We start from the raw sequence: 14,998 nt of genomic DNA, 5'->3' as shown, positions 1-14,998 counted from the left end.
CTTACTTTTCCCGAGGGCATGCAGATCAAAAGTATGGTTAAATGATATCAGCCTGTTGGGTAAAATATTCCGGAGGTAAAATCGTCCCTTATTCGGATCTCAGGAGGGAGACTACTCAGGAAGATATCGCCATCAGGAAAAACCAAAACTGGCATTATACTGATCTGAGCATGGAATGTTAGACTCCATAATCGGGCAGGTAGGTTAAAAAATGAAAAAAGGGAAGTGGATAGGTTGAAGTTAAATACGAGTATAGTGCGGATGAGTTCGGTGGCAGGATGATTAGGCCTTCTAGTCAGTTGAGTGCAGGGTGACAATTACAAAATCAAGTAGAGTTAGTGCAAGAGAAGGTCCAATAATCAACAAGAAAGTGGAAATGCGGGTAAGCTACTATGAGCAGCATAGTGAAAGCCTTATTGCATTCAAGGTAGAAGCCAACATCCACCACACAAGTTCAGTTTATATGTCAACTAGCACCGCAAATAATGGAGAGATTGAAACAATGTATGATGAAATAAAAGAAATTGTTCAAATATTTAAGGGACTGGAATTCTGTAATAGGAAGAGGAAGAGAAATAACAGGAAAATATGGAATAGGGAAAACGAATGAAAGAGAAAGCCGCCTGATAGGATTTTGTACAAATCATAATGTAATCATCCGCAGTATTTGGTTTAAGGATCATGAAAGATCGTGGATGACACCTGCAGACACTGGATGGTTTCAAACTTATTAGACATGGTGGTCAGAAACTGTCTGAAAGACTTGTAAGGGCAATGTAGGATAGGTTCTGCTGAGGAATAATTGGTATGAAAAAAAAAAAAAACGATACGATGCGCCGTTTCCGATTTAATTAGCATTTACATTCGTGCATCACGCGCTGAACTGCGGCAATACTCAGACGTCTGTGGATTGATGAGTTAGCAATCGTTCAAATGCTCATTACCAGTTAAAATGTGACGCCGGCCGAAGTGGCCGTGCGGTTAAAGGCGCTGCAGTCTGGAACCGCAAGACCGCTACGGTCGCAGGTTCGAATCCTGCCTCGGGCATGGTTGTTTGTGATGTCCTTAGGTTAGTTAGGTTTAACTAGTTCTAAGTTCTAGGGGACTAATGACCTCAGCAGTTGAGTCCCATAGTGCTCAGAGCCATTTGAACCATTTTAAAATGTGACTTTTTCGAAAGTGATAAAGGTAAATTAGATCAGGGAAAGCGACGTTTGTTTGTTTTGGTAGCACTGTCCCTGTCAGACTGTTAGTGTCTGCGCGCGCAACGACCTGATAGGCTAACATCAATGCTTGAATCGGAACCAGCGCAACGTATCGAATTTTTTTCTTAACAGTCATTTCTCAGTACAGTCTACCTCGCAACATCCTTACAAGCAATCCAGAACGTTTCTGACCACTCTGTATAATGGTAAGACAAAGATACCGGAACCAGATTTTAAACTGTAAGACAATTTCAAGGCCAGATATGGACTCTGACCATAATTTACTCGTTATGAACCTTAGATTAAAACTGACGAAATTGCAGAATTGTTGGAAATTATGGAGATGGGACCTGGATAAGCTGAAAGAACCAGAAGTTGTTGAGAATTTCAAAGGGAGCATTGGGTAACGACTGCTGAAAAGCTGAAAGAAGTACAGTAGAAGACGAATGGGCAGCTTTGGGAGATGAAATAGGGAAGGCAGCAGAGAATCAAATCTATACAAAGACAAGGCCTAGCAGAGGTCCTTGGCTATCACAGGAGATATTAAATTTAAATAAAGAAGAGAGAAAACATAAAAATGCAGCAAATGAAGCAGAAGAAAGCGAGTACGAACGCCTGAAAAATGAAACTGACGAGACGTGCAAAATGGCTAAGCAGGAATGGCTAGAGATCAAGTGTAAAGCATGTATAACTTGGTAAAAGAAAGATATTGCCTATAGTAAAAATCATAGAGATCTTCGGATAAAAGAGAAGCAGCTGTATGAATATCAAAAGCACAGACGGAAAATCAGTACTAGGCAAAGAAGGGAAGCTGAAAGGGAGAAGCAATATATAGAGGTGCTATAAAAGAGAAATGAAGACAACATCGTAGAAAAAGAAGTGGAAGTAGAAGACCACTGGAGTAGATGATATTACCTCAAAACTGCTGATATCCTTGGAGAGACAGACATGACAAAACAATTCCACTTGGTGTACAATATGAGAGGGGGAAATACTCTGACTTCAAGAAGAATATAATATCCCAATTCCAAAGAAAGTAGGTGCTGATAGGTATGAATATCACGAAACTGTCACTTTAATAAGTAATGGCTACAAGTTAGTGACGTGAATTGTGTAGAGAAGAATGGAAGAACTGGTAGAAGCCATCCTCAGGGAGAATTAGTTTTGATTCCGGAGAAATGTAGGAATATGCGAGGCAATACTAACCGTACGACTTCTGTTAGAAGATAGGTTAAGGAAAGGTAAACCAATGTTTATAGCATTTGCAGACATAGAGAAAGCTTTTGACGACGTTGATTGGAATACTAGCTTCGAAATTCTGAAGGTTGCAAGAATAAAATACAAGGAGCGAAAGGCTATTTACAACTTGCGCGGAAACTATCGGCAGCCATGAGTCGAAGGTTTTGAAAGGGTAGCAGTGATTGAGAAGGGAGTGACAAAGGTTTTACCCTGTCTCCATTGTTGTTCTATCTGTACATTGAACACTGAGCATTCAGGAAAGAAAGCTAAAAAAAAACTGAAGAAGGCATTAAAGTTTATGGTGAAATAAAAAATGAGACATTAAAAATACTACATGAGTTTTTCTGTTTGGGTCGTAAAATAACTGACGATGGATATAAAATGTAGCCTGGCAATGAGAAGAAAAGCTTTTATGAAGAAGAGAATTTTTTTACTTGGAATATAAATTTTACTGCTGAAAAGTCTGAAAACATTTACCTGGAGTGTAGGCTTCTACGGGAGGGAAACGTGTACTATTAACAGTTCCGACAAGAACAGAGTAGAAGATTTCGAAGTGTGGTGCTACAGAAGAATGCTGAAGATTGAATAGGTAGATTGCTTAACTAATGAGGAGATACTAAATAAAATTGGGGAGAAAAGACATTTGTAGCATAATTCGACTAAAGTATGGGATCGGTTGATAGGACAGATTCTGCGACACCAGCAAATCCTCAATTTATTATTGGAGAGGAGAGTGGGGGTAAAAACCGTAGAGGGCGGCCAGCAGACAAGTAAAGCTATCAGGTTCAAATGGATATGAATGTAGTAGTTATTCGGAGATGATGAGGTTTGCACAGGATAGGGTATCGTGCAGGGTTTCATCAGTTCAGTCTTCCGACTGAAGACCACAGCAAGAGCAACAGTAACATCCTTTCGATATAGGCTGAAATTTTCCCCAAAAATCTCACTGCATTTTGGAGTTTTAACTACCTTCCCGTATAGCGTGATCTCCACAGCTTTTTAGCTCTTCAAACTCTGTCGCTTCGTCGCTAATGCTCCGGCAAATTAATCACTAGTAATACACTCTCCTGTCGTGGACATTTCATTATCTTAACTGGATGCAGAGTCATGTGTTCTAAAATAAGCCTTGTGGGCGTCCCACATATAGTCAGCTACCTGGGTAGCAGCCCCTGATGTATTGTACACACCCGACCATTTAGGAGGATCCTACAGTTCTCAACTCTGTGACGCAAGTCGAACGAGTCGCATCCTACCTTCGATGTCTCTAGTTCACACCTTTTATTTTATTCAGGTGTCCAATGTGGACAATGCTGCAAAGTGTAGGCTTGGCTGGTCCTCACAACCTTCTCTGTCAGTCGCTGGAATGAGCGAAATCAGATGACAGGCATCGTTCCTTCCAATGTGCGCCACAATCTGCAGTTGGTTGCACCCTGTTCCCTCAATGGCTGCCGGAACAACCTCTTCAACATGCTGAATGAGGGCCCCAAGTATACACGCTGAGTGCACCTGATTTTACTTCCCACCGTTTGCTGTCATTACCCTAAAGAATATCATTATTAGCAGTACGTTTGAACTGCCAAAGACGAGCAGACTCCTGTCCCGATTAGGTAGCTGAACCCCCCCCCCCCCCCCCCCGAGGTCCCCAAGCCAACGACGTCATACGGTCCTTTCTTTTCTTATCACAGTACTGAAGTAATTAGTAGTTTCTAAATAAAGGAAGCTGTTGTACGGTTAGAACACAAGTCTCATTGTATGTCCAACCCCCTATATTAGGTAGCTTCTGAATGTATCTTGTCCTGTGCCGGAGAGATTAAGATGCCACTCAACTTTTCAGCTAGTAATTGCGCATTAACTAGAAACGTTAGTGAATATTTTTGTTACATGTTTACAGGGAAAACTTTACAAGACCCTCAGAAAGTAATTTTGTGCCGGCCGCTGTGGCCGAGCGGTTCTAGGCGCTTCAGTTTGGAACCGCGCGACCGCTACGGTTTCAGGTTCGAATCCTGCCTAGGGCATGGATGTGTGTGATGTCCTTAGGTAGTTCTAAGTTCCAGGGGACTGATGACCTCAGATGTTAAGTCCCAGAGTACTCAGAACCATTTTTTGAAGTAATTTTGTATAACAACGTTTCAGGACATCGGCTCTTACCAGTGTGTGTGTGTGTGTGTGTGTGTGTGTGTGTGTGTGTGTTCGTTCGTATTTCTAGTTTCTTTGCTTGGCGAAGTATGAGTAACAGTAGACTAGACTTTACTTTTAACTTATTTATTGACATTCAGATCCGCCTATTAGACAGACAGATCCTTGAACTAAATTCCATATATTAGTCACGAAACACGTCTGGTGTCAGCATCCAACACAAAACGATGATTATGACCTTAACCGACTGGCCTGTTGTACGACCTTTAACTTATTTTTGGAAATTCAGGTCAGTCTATTAAACAAACAAATCCTTGAACTGAATGCCTTAATCTAGTCCAGAAACACAGCCGGTGTTAGAACTCCAAAGCCAAACCATGATAATGACCTTTCACGACTGAGCTGTTTATAATCATTCTCTCGCTCCTAACAAAATAAAAGCCAGAACTAGAAGATAAAAACTCGACACGAGTAACTCGAGAGAAGGCGAGTTCTCGGCAGCCGTCACCTTGAACAACCTGACTTCCATTCATTGGCGGCACACTTTTCCCTCTGCGCCGAGTCGCTGTCTGACATAAACAGGAAATGAACACTACTACTAGCGTTGCTAGGCAGGTAGAGGAGATTGTCAATAATTGTGTCTGCAGGTTCACTATCGCTGAGTATTCTCGTAATTTATCTCAGAGGAAGGGTCATTTGATTTCAGTTGCGGTTCGATACTGTTCATCGCTGGAAAAATCCTTTATACTTACACTGATGAGTTAAAACATTTTGACCACTGTAACGTGTCTTTTCTTTCCGCCAGATAAAAGTATGCCAAATTTAAACGAAATAAAATACCCAGGATTGGCGATCTTTTACATATGCTCGAAATTTAGCGCGAACTTGAATCTGAAATGCTTATAATAGCTTCCAGAATAAAATTTTGACTCGAAACTTGCCATAAAATCCAAAGGGATTCTCGTCCTATGTAAAGTATGCTAGCAGCATGAAATAATCAATGTTTTATCTGCGCGATAGAATGGAAATAGTATCGATGACTGTGCTGCTGAAGTAGAGTTATTAAACACAGCCTTCCGAAATTTCTTCAGCAAACAGAGAAGAAGTAAATATTCCAGAATTCGAATCAAGAACAACTGCCAATATGAGTAATTTAGAAGTCTAGTAAACTCATCAGAAGATAAAAAAAATTGCAAAAGACTTAGAAAAATATCTGTAAGGAGCGAAAATTGGCAATTGATCCTAAATAATGAAAGTGTGAGGTCATCCAAATGAGTGCTAAAAGGAATCCGTTAAACTTCGGTTACACGATAAATCAGTCAAGTCCTGAGGTCGTAAATTCAATTAAATACTTAGAAATTACAGTTACGAACAACTTAAATTAGAAAGAACACATATAAAATGTTGTGGGATGGCGGAGTAGGCTGCGATTTAAGGGCAGAACACTTAGAAGATCAACAGATCTACCAAAGAGACTGCCTACACTAAACTTGTCCGTCCGCCTTTGGAGTACGGCTGCGTGGTGTGTGATCCTTACCATATAGGATTAACGGAGTTCATCTAGAAAGTTCAGAAAAGAGCAGGACGTTCTCTGTTATCGAGAAATAGAGGAGAGAGTGACGCGGACATGACACAAGATTTGGGGTGGACATCATTTAAAAAAAGGCGTTTCTCATTGCGACGGGATCTTCTCACGAAATTTCAGTCACCATCTTTTTCCTCCGAATGCGAAACTATTTTGTCGACGCCAGCGTACATAGAGAGAAATGATCATCATAATAAAATAAGGGAAATAAGAACTCGCACGGAAAGATATAGGTGACTGTCTATTCCGCACGCTGTTCGTTATTGGTATAATAGAGAATTGTTGTGAAGGTGGTTTGATGAACCCTCTGACAGGCACTTAAGTATGGTTTGCGGAGTATCCATGTAGATGTAGATGAAAGCGGGAGAAATATGCAAATTTTATTAAAAACATGCAGTGCATTAATAAATGCTTGCCTTGGGAAAGGACACGTTACAATTGTGGTGGTCCGATGTGGTTAAAACATGACACACATCGGTATACAATCAAATTTTCTTCTGTACTGAACCACCATCATTCAAATACCTACGCCATAGCGCGTCATGGTCTTCTGATGTATCAAGCCCTGGTGGCCATTGAGCATCATCATTGAAGACTCGTTGCCCGTGAAATTAATATACTGCTTTCCACGTAAAAATTGGTAATAAATATTGAGTTGAACATCGTAATAATAGATCTGCACGGCACCTTGTGGAGGATACAACGCTTAAATGAAGCGACGTGACGCGACCTAATAAGTAATCGGTCGTTCTGCCTTCAAACAACGTGTGCACAGTTTCCTGAAACACCTGTCTGAAACAAATGATATCATTAAATAAAATTAATTTGGTAATGGTGAAGGTTTCTGCAGTAACTGCAGACACCAGTAATTATGGATAAAATAATAAATATTTAATAAGTCAGATATGACAGAGAGCTAACAACATTTATCTCAAGATACATTGAGATCTGAAACGTGAGTGAGTGGCTAGAAGAGGAAGTCTTCGCTCCCTAAAGCGTCGTTCATTTCCCATAAAAAAAAAGAATGTGATACAGAGGTTGCTTAGCACGCCTCGTGGACACTGTGTTCTTCTGTCTTTGATGTTACACATACATTTTGTGACATAACAGTTTCTTACAGGATGATGGTTTCCTGGTAAGAACAACAGAAAATAAAATGTATTTTTATATGATACGCTTCACTGCCATCCCTGGACTCAGAAAGTTACGGTTTAACAACTAACTTCCAGGATTCAGTCGAAATTAGCTAAATGGAGATGGGGCGCAGTCAGCCCCTTAGGTTAGCAATCGACCTCGCTGACCGCGCAGGAACCGAGACGGACGTTGGAGAGTTGAAAGCTTTGCTGTGCTATAGGCGGCGTGTATCCCTGGAATGCTGTGACGTCAGCTCGGTGTAACGGCGGTCCGGTTGTCGCAATTGTCAGTGCTGCATAGTCGTGATCCGTTGACGTCAGCGTCACTCGATTGATCGTTTCCATCGGGTTGAATACCCACTCATCGAGGTTAGTTACATGCATCCATTGTACAGGAGTATCAGTTTTGTATATTGTATACCCTATTTTATCGTACACTGAAAAAGCTCATGTTAATGCTTCATTTTCTATTGTACGACTATATACCCAGTTTTAACGCACAATGAAAAAACTGGTGTTAATACAATGAAGCGCCAAAGAAACTGGAATAAGCATGCGCATTCAAAAAATGGCTCTGAGCACTATGGAACACAACATCTGAGGTCATCAGTCCCCTATAACTTAGAACTACTTAAACCTAACTAACCTAAGGACATAACACACATCCATGCCCGAGGCAGGATTCGAACCTGCGACCGTAGCGGTCGCGCGATTCCAGGCTGAAGCATGCGTATTCAAATACAGAGATATGTAAACAGGCAGAATATGGCGCTGCGGTCGGCAACGCCTTTATAAGACAACAAGATGGGCTTTCGGAGCCGAAGGCCCGCTCGCGTTTTCTCGATGACTGCACGACACAAAGCTTTTGTCCTCGTCTGGGCCCGTCAACACCGACACTAGACTGTTGATGACTGGAAACATGTTGCCTGGTCGGACGAGTCTCGTTTCGGTGTATAGAGCGAATGGACGTGTATGGTTATGGAGACAACATCAGGAATCCGTGGATCCTGTGTGCAGTTGTAGTGATATGGGACCCATGATACGTCTAGATACGACTCTGAAAGGTGACAAGTGCGTAAGCATCGTGTCTGATCACCTGCTTCCATTCATGTCCATGGTACATTCCAACGGACTTGGGCAATCCAAGCAGGACAATGCGACACCCCACACGTCGAGAATTGCTACAGAGTGGCTCCAGGAACACTCTTCTGAGTTTAAACACTTCCGCTGGCCACCATACTCCCCAGATATGAACATTATTGAGCATGTCTGGGATGCCTTGCAACATGCTGTTCAGAAGAGATCTGCACCCGTCGTACTCTTACGGATTTATGGACAACCCTGCAGGATTGATGGTGTGAATTCCCTCCAGCACTACTTCAGACACTAGTCGAGTGCATGCCACGTCGTGTTGCGGCACTTCTGCATGCTCGTGGGGTCCCTACCAGTTGTTTGGCTCTTCAGTCTAGCTACTCACAGCGCCATGGTGAGGTGTGAGGTGGAATGCTGTCACAGTATTCAAATGCGAACCACAACATCAGCTTCAAGCCAGCACCGGGTACCGTAGGCAGTGGTGTGTGACCCTTCGTTTTGTGTGCTGGGCAAGCATGGTACACTGGTTGAGCTTGTTTACATCCTGGGGTGGCTGACCCAGGCAGTTGTCCATGATAGTGGCTCCAGGTATGTGAATGGAACGACTTCAGTTATTATCAGAGAGAAGTCTCGGTGGAGTGGAGGAGTTGGAAGATGGTCAGCTAGAAGGCAACGCAGCTGGCAGCTTCCAGCGGGCTGGAAGCATTGAAGCAGGAACTCGTGAAGTATAGCAGCTAGACAGCCTAGTAGACTTGTAGTTGCTATTAACGCGAGGCATCTTTCAGATGTGAAGCAGTGGATGGTGCTTGGCTTTCTGGATCCAAGAAATGCAATGCAGCCAGGGTTCTAGTGTTATTAGCTGCGGAGTGATTTCAGCTATGACAGTTAACGGAAACTGTGCCGGTTGTGATCAGTGCCGTCTCGTAGTGAAGAGAAACGTGGCCGTTTTGCCTAAATTAAGTTTGGAGTGTCACCTGCATGGGTTAATGTATTAAAGCTGGAAAAGTTTATTTCGTTGTTTCTGTGTTCAGTGATATTTGAATCTTTCGTTGTTGTTGGTATTCACGGTTTCCTCATTTATTGTGCCCAGCAGAGGGTACCTATGACATGTGTATTCCATCGCTAATTTTCGCTCTCTTCTTAATTGCTTGTGTAGTGTTAGTTAGGTTCAGCGTTTGGTTGGATGCGTTTAAGCCTTCGTATTGCAGGCTAAGACTGATTATTCTGTGTATTCTTATTCTCCTTTTACTGTTCTGTTATTATTTTTAGTATAGTACTGCTCAACGTTTCGATAAAATTGGTGAAATCGGTCAGACTTTTTTTTATCGTGTGCTCTTCTGAGTTAGAAACTAAATTTTAGCATTTTGGTAATTTGAGCTCTGAATACCTTGACTGTGTCATGTTGTACATGGCTTCGGAGATGTTGGAACTGATTAATAAAAATATTGTTAAGTACTTATTCCCTCACAATTCCCAACCACTTTCCACTTCCACGTTTCCTGTGCCACACAGTATAATGAATCGTTCAAAATAGCGAAACAAGTAACGCTTATAAATAGACCTGGAGCCGGAAAAATAGTCGTATGCAGTTAAAAATATGGAAACGTAGGAATATGTGTATTTTACTGCGTAACAATATTTCATCTATAATTCACAGACAATTCAGTTATAAAATATTCGTCTCTTTCAGGTATCAATCAATCACACATTTTAATTGTCTCTGGTATGGTGAAGGACAAAATATTATCAATAAAGTTTGAGTTTTGTTGATAGTGCTGCGCTAGTATTAGTCTTAGTCGTAGGAAAGGGGAATTTTGTTAAAATTCAGTAAAGGCGCGGTTGGGCGATAAAGTCTGGGGCCGTTGGTAGTGTGTGGTAATAGTCGGCAGCCAGAAGGCCAGACAGCGCAAACATGGCACGGAGCTGCAGCGGCTTATTGCACGTACTATTTGTTTGGACTGAAGCAACAGTGACGCAGGAAACTGCAGCATTGCTTTAAAATTATTGCGATGTACGAGGTGAGGCAGTAGGCCAGAGCCGCGAGTGGCGATGTGTAAGTAGCTGACGTATGGGAATTTACCCCTGCCATAGTTTCTGTCTCTCTCTGACATTACGTCAGAATCGAGGGGAAAATCAGTATAAATAGTCAGGCAGTTTTAGCTTGAGGGGATGAGCCAACTCAGCCGAGAGCCAGGTCGGACCTATGCTGGTCTACGCTCATAATGTCCAGTCTGGCAGCGATGTTGTAAATATTCTGTGTACACCTGTACTTTGTTTCTATGTACTTGTTCAGGCTGTATTCCACCTCCGGGGACAGAACACCAGGGCAGGACGGAATGGCAGCCGGGTACTTGGAGATTACACGGTCTGCCTGAAGGAGGGCAGTGACAGCAGTCTGCAGAGGGTCCAGGATGGGTCAAATTTGCTTCCCATCTGGCGTACTGCGGTCCGGGCGAGGTGTACGCTGCGGGAGGCGCGGCAATACTGTAGCAGCGCCAGAAATGGCGGCCGGTGTTACCATCTGGCAAGCACCACTAGCGGCTGCGCCACCGCATCCAGGAGGGTGCAGGTTCGAGTCCGATCCTGTCCTCGGAGCAGCAGCGGCCGAGGGCCACAGGTGACCAGTACATAAAGCTTCGTCCCATGGTCGGACAGGGACCGATGACCATTGCAGTCTGGTCCCTTTAATCCCACAAACCAACCAACCATGGTCGGACAGACCAGGCCAAACGGGGCAGAGCGCGGTGAGGACCAGGGACTGTAGCAGTCTCCAGAGTAGTGGGAAGCTACGTGGTGCAAGGCCCGACACCTCAGCAGGCGATGACTGGGCGAGCACGGCTAACTTTCATCGTCGGGGAGCCTTGATGACCCAGTAGCGGTGTCAGCAGTCCAGGAGTGCTGAGAGGGCCGGACTCATGGAACAGCGCACGGGTGGCGCGCCATCATTATGCTTCTGTAAACTAACCGAATAAAGGAATACTTCCGAATACCGCCGTATCACTCTGCACTGCCCCTTGATGGTACTGAACTTGCTCGGCCTCCTAACGAGAGACGGGGTTGTGGCCTTTGCTTCGGCACTGCCAGCTGGAGTCCCGGGTTCGACCATCGACGGTCCGCAGCAGTAGCTAAATAATTCCTCTGCTACATAAAATTGCAACCAGTCACTGTTTTCAGTTTTATGTATTTACATTGAATAAACAGTCATGGGTTCTAAAACATCTGTAATGGATAACCTTAATTTAATTCCTCTGCTACTTGGGATTCCATGTTTGATGAAACTGGCCATCATTTATGGTACTTAATTGCATTACAGTTAATTTACCCATCTGTTTCTCTCCTCTCTTGCACCCCACCTCTGACAATTTTTTGTAAAATATTTGCCTTTAACATACTTTTATTTACAATACTCCCACCACTCTCATCTGTAATACTGTTTGATTACTGGAAAACATTATTCACTCTCTGAGTTGTATCCATGAAGATATTGTGCTCATATTATATATATATATATATATATATATATATATATATATATATATATATATATATATATATATATATCAGCTGCAAAACGTGGAAGAAGAAATCCGGTGGCGTCTTGCGTGAGGACCCATTCCCTCATTTGCCTGAAGTGCTGTAGGGGCACCGTGGAAAACGCAAAGCCTCCCTAATAGCTGTTTTGTGCTTAAACCATAGTTCCACCTTTCTCATTCCATTAGCTAAAGTCAGGTAGGAAGAACGTTCCTGTGACAGCTGAAATGGCAACACGAAATCTCTTCTACTAAGAAGGGAGCCATCAGTATCTTTTTTTTTCCCCACAGGCAAACGCTATAGCTAAGCCCGGATTCTCTGCTTCTCTGTTATAGAATTAATCTTACATGATCCATATTTCTACAAAATTTATATTTCAAAACTCATAATGCACACTCCAATGTTTCATTCAGGAGATAGTAGTGTTGTTAAGCGTATCACAGATGGGGGCGGCTCTGTCAATAATGAAGTCGACGTAATATTTAATTCCAAGTAAGTGCATACTCGTCTCTTTACACATATAAGTCACGTTGAAATTGTAGAGCATTTCCAGAAATAAAAATTGAACTTCACTAATTCTGCTTAGTTATATTAGCAAAAGAATTTAATGGACAACATGCTAACACTTTTTAGTAATAACAACACACTTTGTCTATCCGGGTTGCGCCACAACTTCAGCATTCGAATACGAAGGTCGTTCCGAGAGAACATTAATCTCTTCATGTAATCGCACAAACGAGGAAATAAAACTCTCGTCGAAGAAAGGAAAAGAAATCAGTTGCAGGTCTGTTCTCCTATTACAAACATACAATACCTGAGAACTGCCCCATAAAAATTAAGATCTTTAGTTCGCAAGGTAATCCATCTCAACAGTTCATTACTGTAACAACACATCCTATTTAGCTTCAGCCGACACTAAAAAAAAAAAAAAAAGCGTCGTCTGAATTGACTTCATTTCAGCTTTTAGGAGATACGTTTCTCTTTTCTCAAGGTGTAATAAATCTTACGGTTATTGATCGCTTCACCCTTGTAAGTTAGGTACTCGCAAGTTTAAATGCAAAGGACGTCCTAGAGATGTTATGTTGGCCTTCATTGTTTATTACTTTACCACCAATGACAGGAAATAACGAAGAATAGACCGTGATGAATAGGCTCTTGCTACATCACTGTTTCTGTCCATCCACTCTCGTTTCCTTCCCAGTGCCTTCTTTGATCACAAGTCTTCAAATGCTACACGCTAACACTGCGTCCCCTATATTTCCCATATAAGTTACTAATTCTTCTATCACGCTATCATACGTGGCCTCCTCCTCGTAGAGGCCTTCACTGTACAGTTTCCGCCTATCCGCTGTCCTCTCTGCGTTAAACTGTGGAACTCGTATTGCACACTTAATTTGACAGCCTTGCTTTCAATTTCTCCAGAGGTCATTTCCACATTTTAACACGTTTTTATTGGATCTCTTCCTTGTTTGTTTGTTCAGTACAAAATTAGCAGTTTACTTGAAACTAACTTCTCGATGAGTTACAAACTTGAAAGTTTGAGCATAGTTCAGAACTGGATGCCAATGCAGCATTAAATCTCTTACTTGTCTGGTGTGTGGTGGAGCGTACTTTGCTTACCACTATCATTTCCCGGTGAGATAGGGATTTGAAATTTTCAACATAGTTAAGAACTCGATGACAATGCACTATTAACCCACTTTCGTATCTGCTTTGTGGTAGAGAGTTCTTTGTTTACCACTCTTATTTCTCTCTTTCCCTGTTCCACTTCCGAATTTTTCGTGGTAATAACGGTTGTTGGTAAGCCCCTGTGTGAGCCGATTTAATCTTTACCTTCGAGGTCTTTTCGTGAGATAATCGTAGGAAGAAGCAATGTATTGGCTGACTCAGATGAAGTTAAACTAAAAAAAATTCTGAAATTTACCGGATGTCTCCGTTGTAGGCTCATCAAAATGTTAGAAAAAGCGTAAAATTATTATTAAAATAAAAATATTTTACTGTTACACGTTTTTAAAAATGGGCTAAAAGGTATGAAACAATTTCTCCTAGCACCATACAGATTCCTAATCCTATGCAAATAGTCCTGAATATTTGTGCTTGTGCTTATATATCTTAAACAATAGAGGAATCGCAACTTGGTATCTTCAGTGAGTGAACACAGATGGGAGTCAGTGAACTGGCGCAGTGGTCAGTACACGGGACATGTATTCCGAAGCGGAGGGGTTCAAATACACGTTCGGCGATCCAGATTTCCGATTTGCATACAAACAAACAAAAGACCGCCCGAACAGGCCTAGAAGTCCAACGGTACGGCCGACCGCCATGTCATCCTCTTCCGTTAGGCATCAGACGATGCGGATACGGAGGGACATGTGGTCAGCACACCGCTCTCCCGGCCGTTGCCAGGTTTCGTGATAGGTGTTGCTATTTCTCAATCTAGTAGCTCCTCAATTGGCCTCACAAGGGCTGTTTGTAACCCCCATGCCAACAGCACCCGGCAGACCCGGACGGTAACCCATCCAAGTGCTACTCAAGCTCGATAGCGCTTAACTTCGGTGATCTGAAGGGAACCGGTGTTACGACTGCGGAAAGGCCGTTGGCTTCCGTTTTACATGATTGAAATAAATCACATAAGAAAAAAGTCGGGATGGTTCCTTCAAAAAGGTCGAGGTCAATTTCCCTCCCCATTACGTATCTGCTATGTGTCAAATGCTGTAATCGTAAACGAGGCGTTAAGCATTGACTTTAGTTTAATTTTCTATAGGATTTTTACCGCCGTTTTCCACCAAAAAAGATGCAATAGCCAATAAGAGCTTTTGTTTTGTAGAAATAGGGACGTCTTGTTTCGACTAAAAATTATGTGAAGTTTCCTGCAGGTTTCTTTCCTGCCCATTATAATGGTTTACATACAAAATTTACTGTACTTATTAATAATGCCACTTTAAATTAACGTTAACATTGATTATTCGTTGACTTCTAACACCGCAGTGGGAATACATTTCCACGCCAATACTAAGCACAAAACTCGAAGAAAATAATTTTAAGAACAAAAAAACATATTTTGCTATCCCTGTACA

The 14,998-nt window shown here is 42.3% G+C and overlaps 1 pseudogene; it reads right to left on the bottom strand.

The window, feature by feature from the left end:
- Window positions 1-14,403: 14,403 nt before the first annotated feature.
- LOC126261289 (5S ribosomal RNA) lies at window positions 14,404-14,522 on the bottom strand (annotated as a pseudogene).
- Between the last annotated feature and the right edge of the window lie 476 nt (window positions 14,523-14,998).

Source organism: Schistocerca nitens, chromosome 5, assembly GCF_023898315.1.
Source record: "Schistocerca nitens isolate TAMUIC-IGC-003100 chromosome 5, iqSchNite1.1, whole genome shotgun sequence".
Classification (NCBI taxonomy): Eukaryota; Metazoa; Arthropoda; class Insecta; order Orthoptera; family Acrididae; genus Schistocerca; species Schistocerca nitens.
Note: the sequence above shows the minus strand (reverse complement) of the source record. Positions and strands in the feature narration are given on the sequence as shown.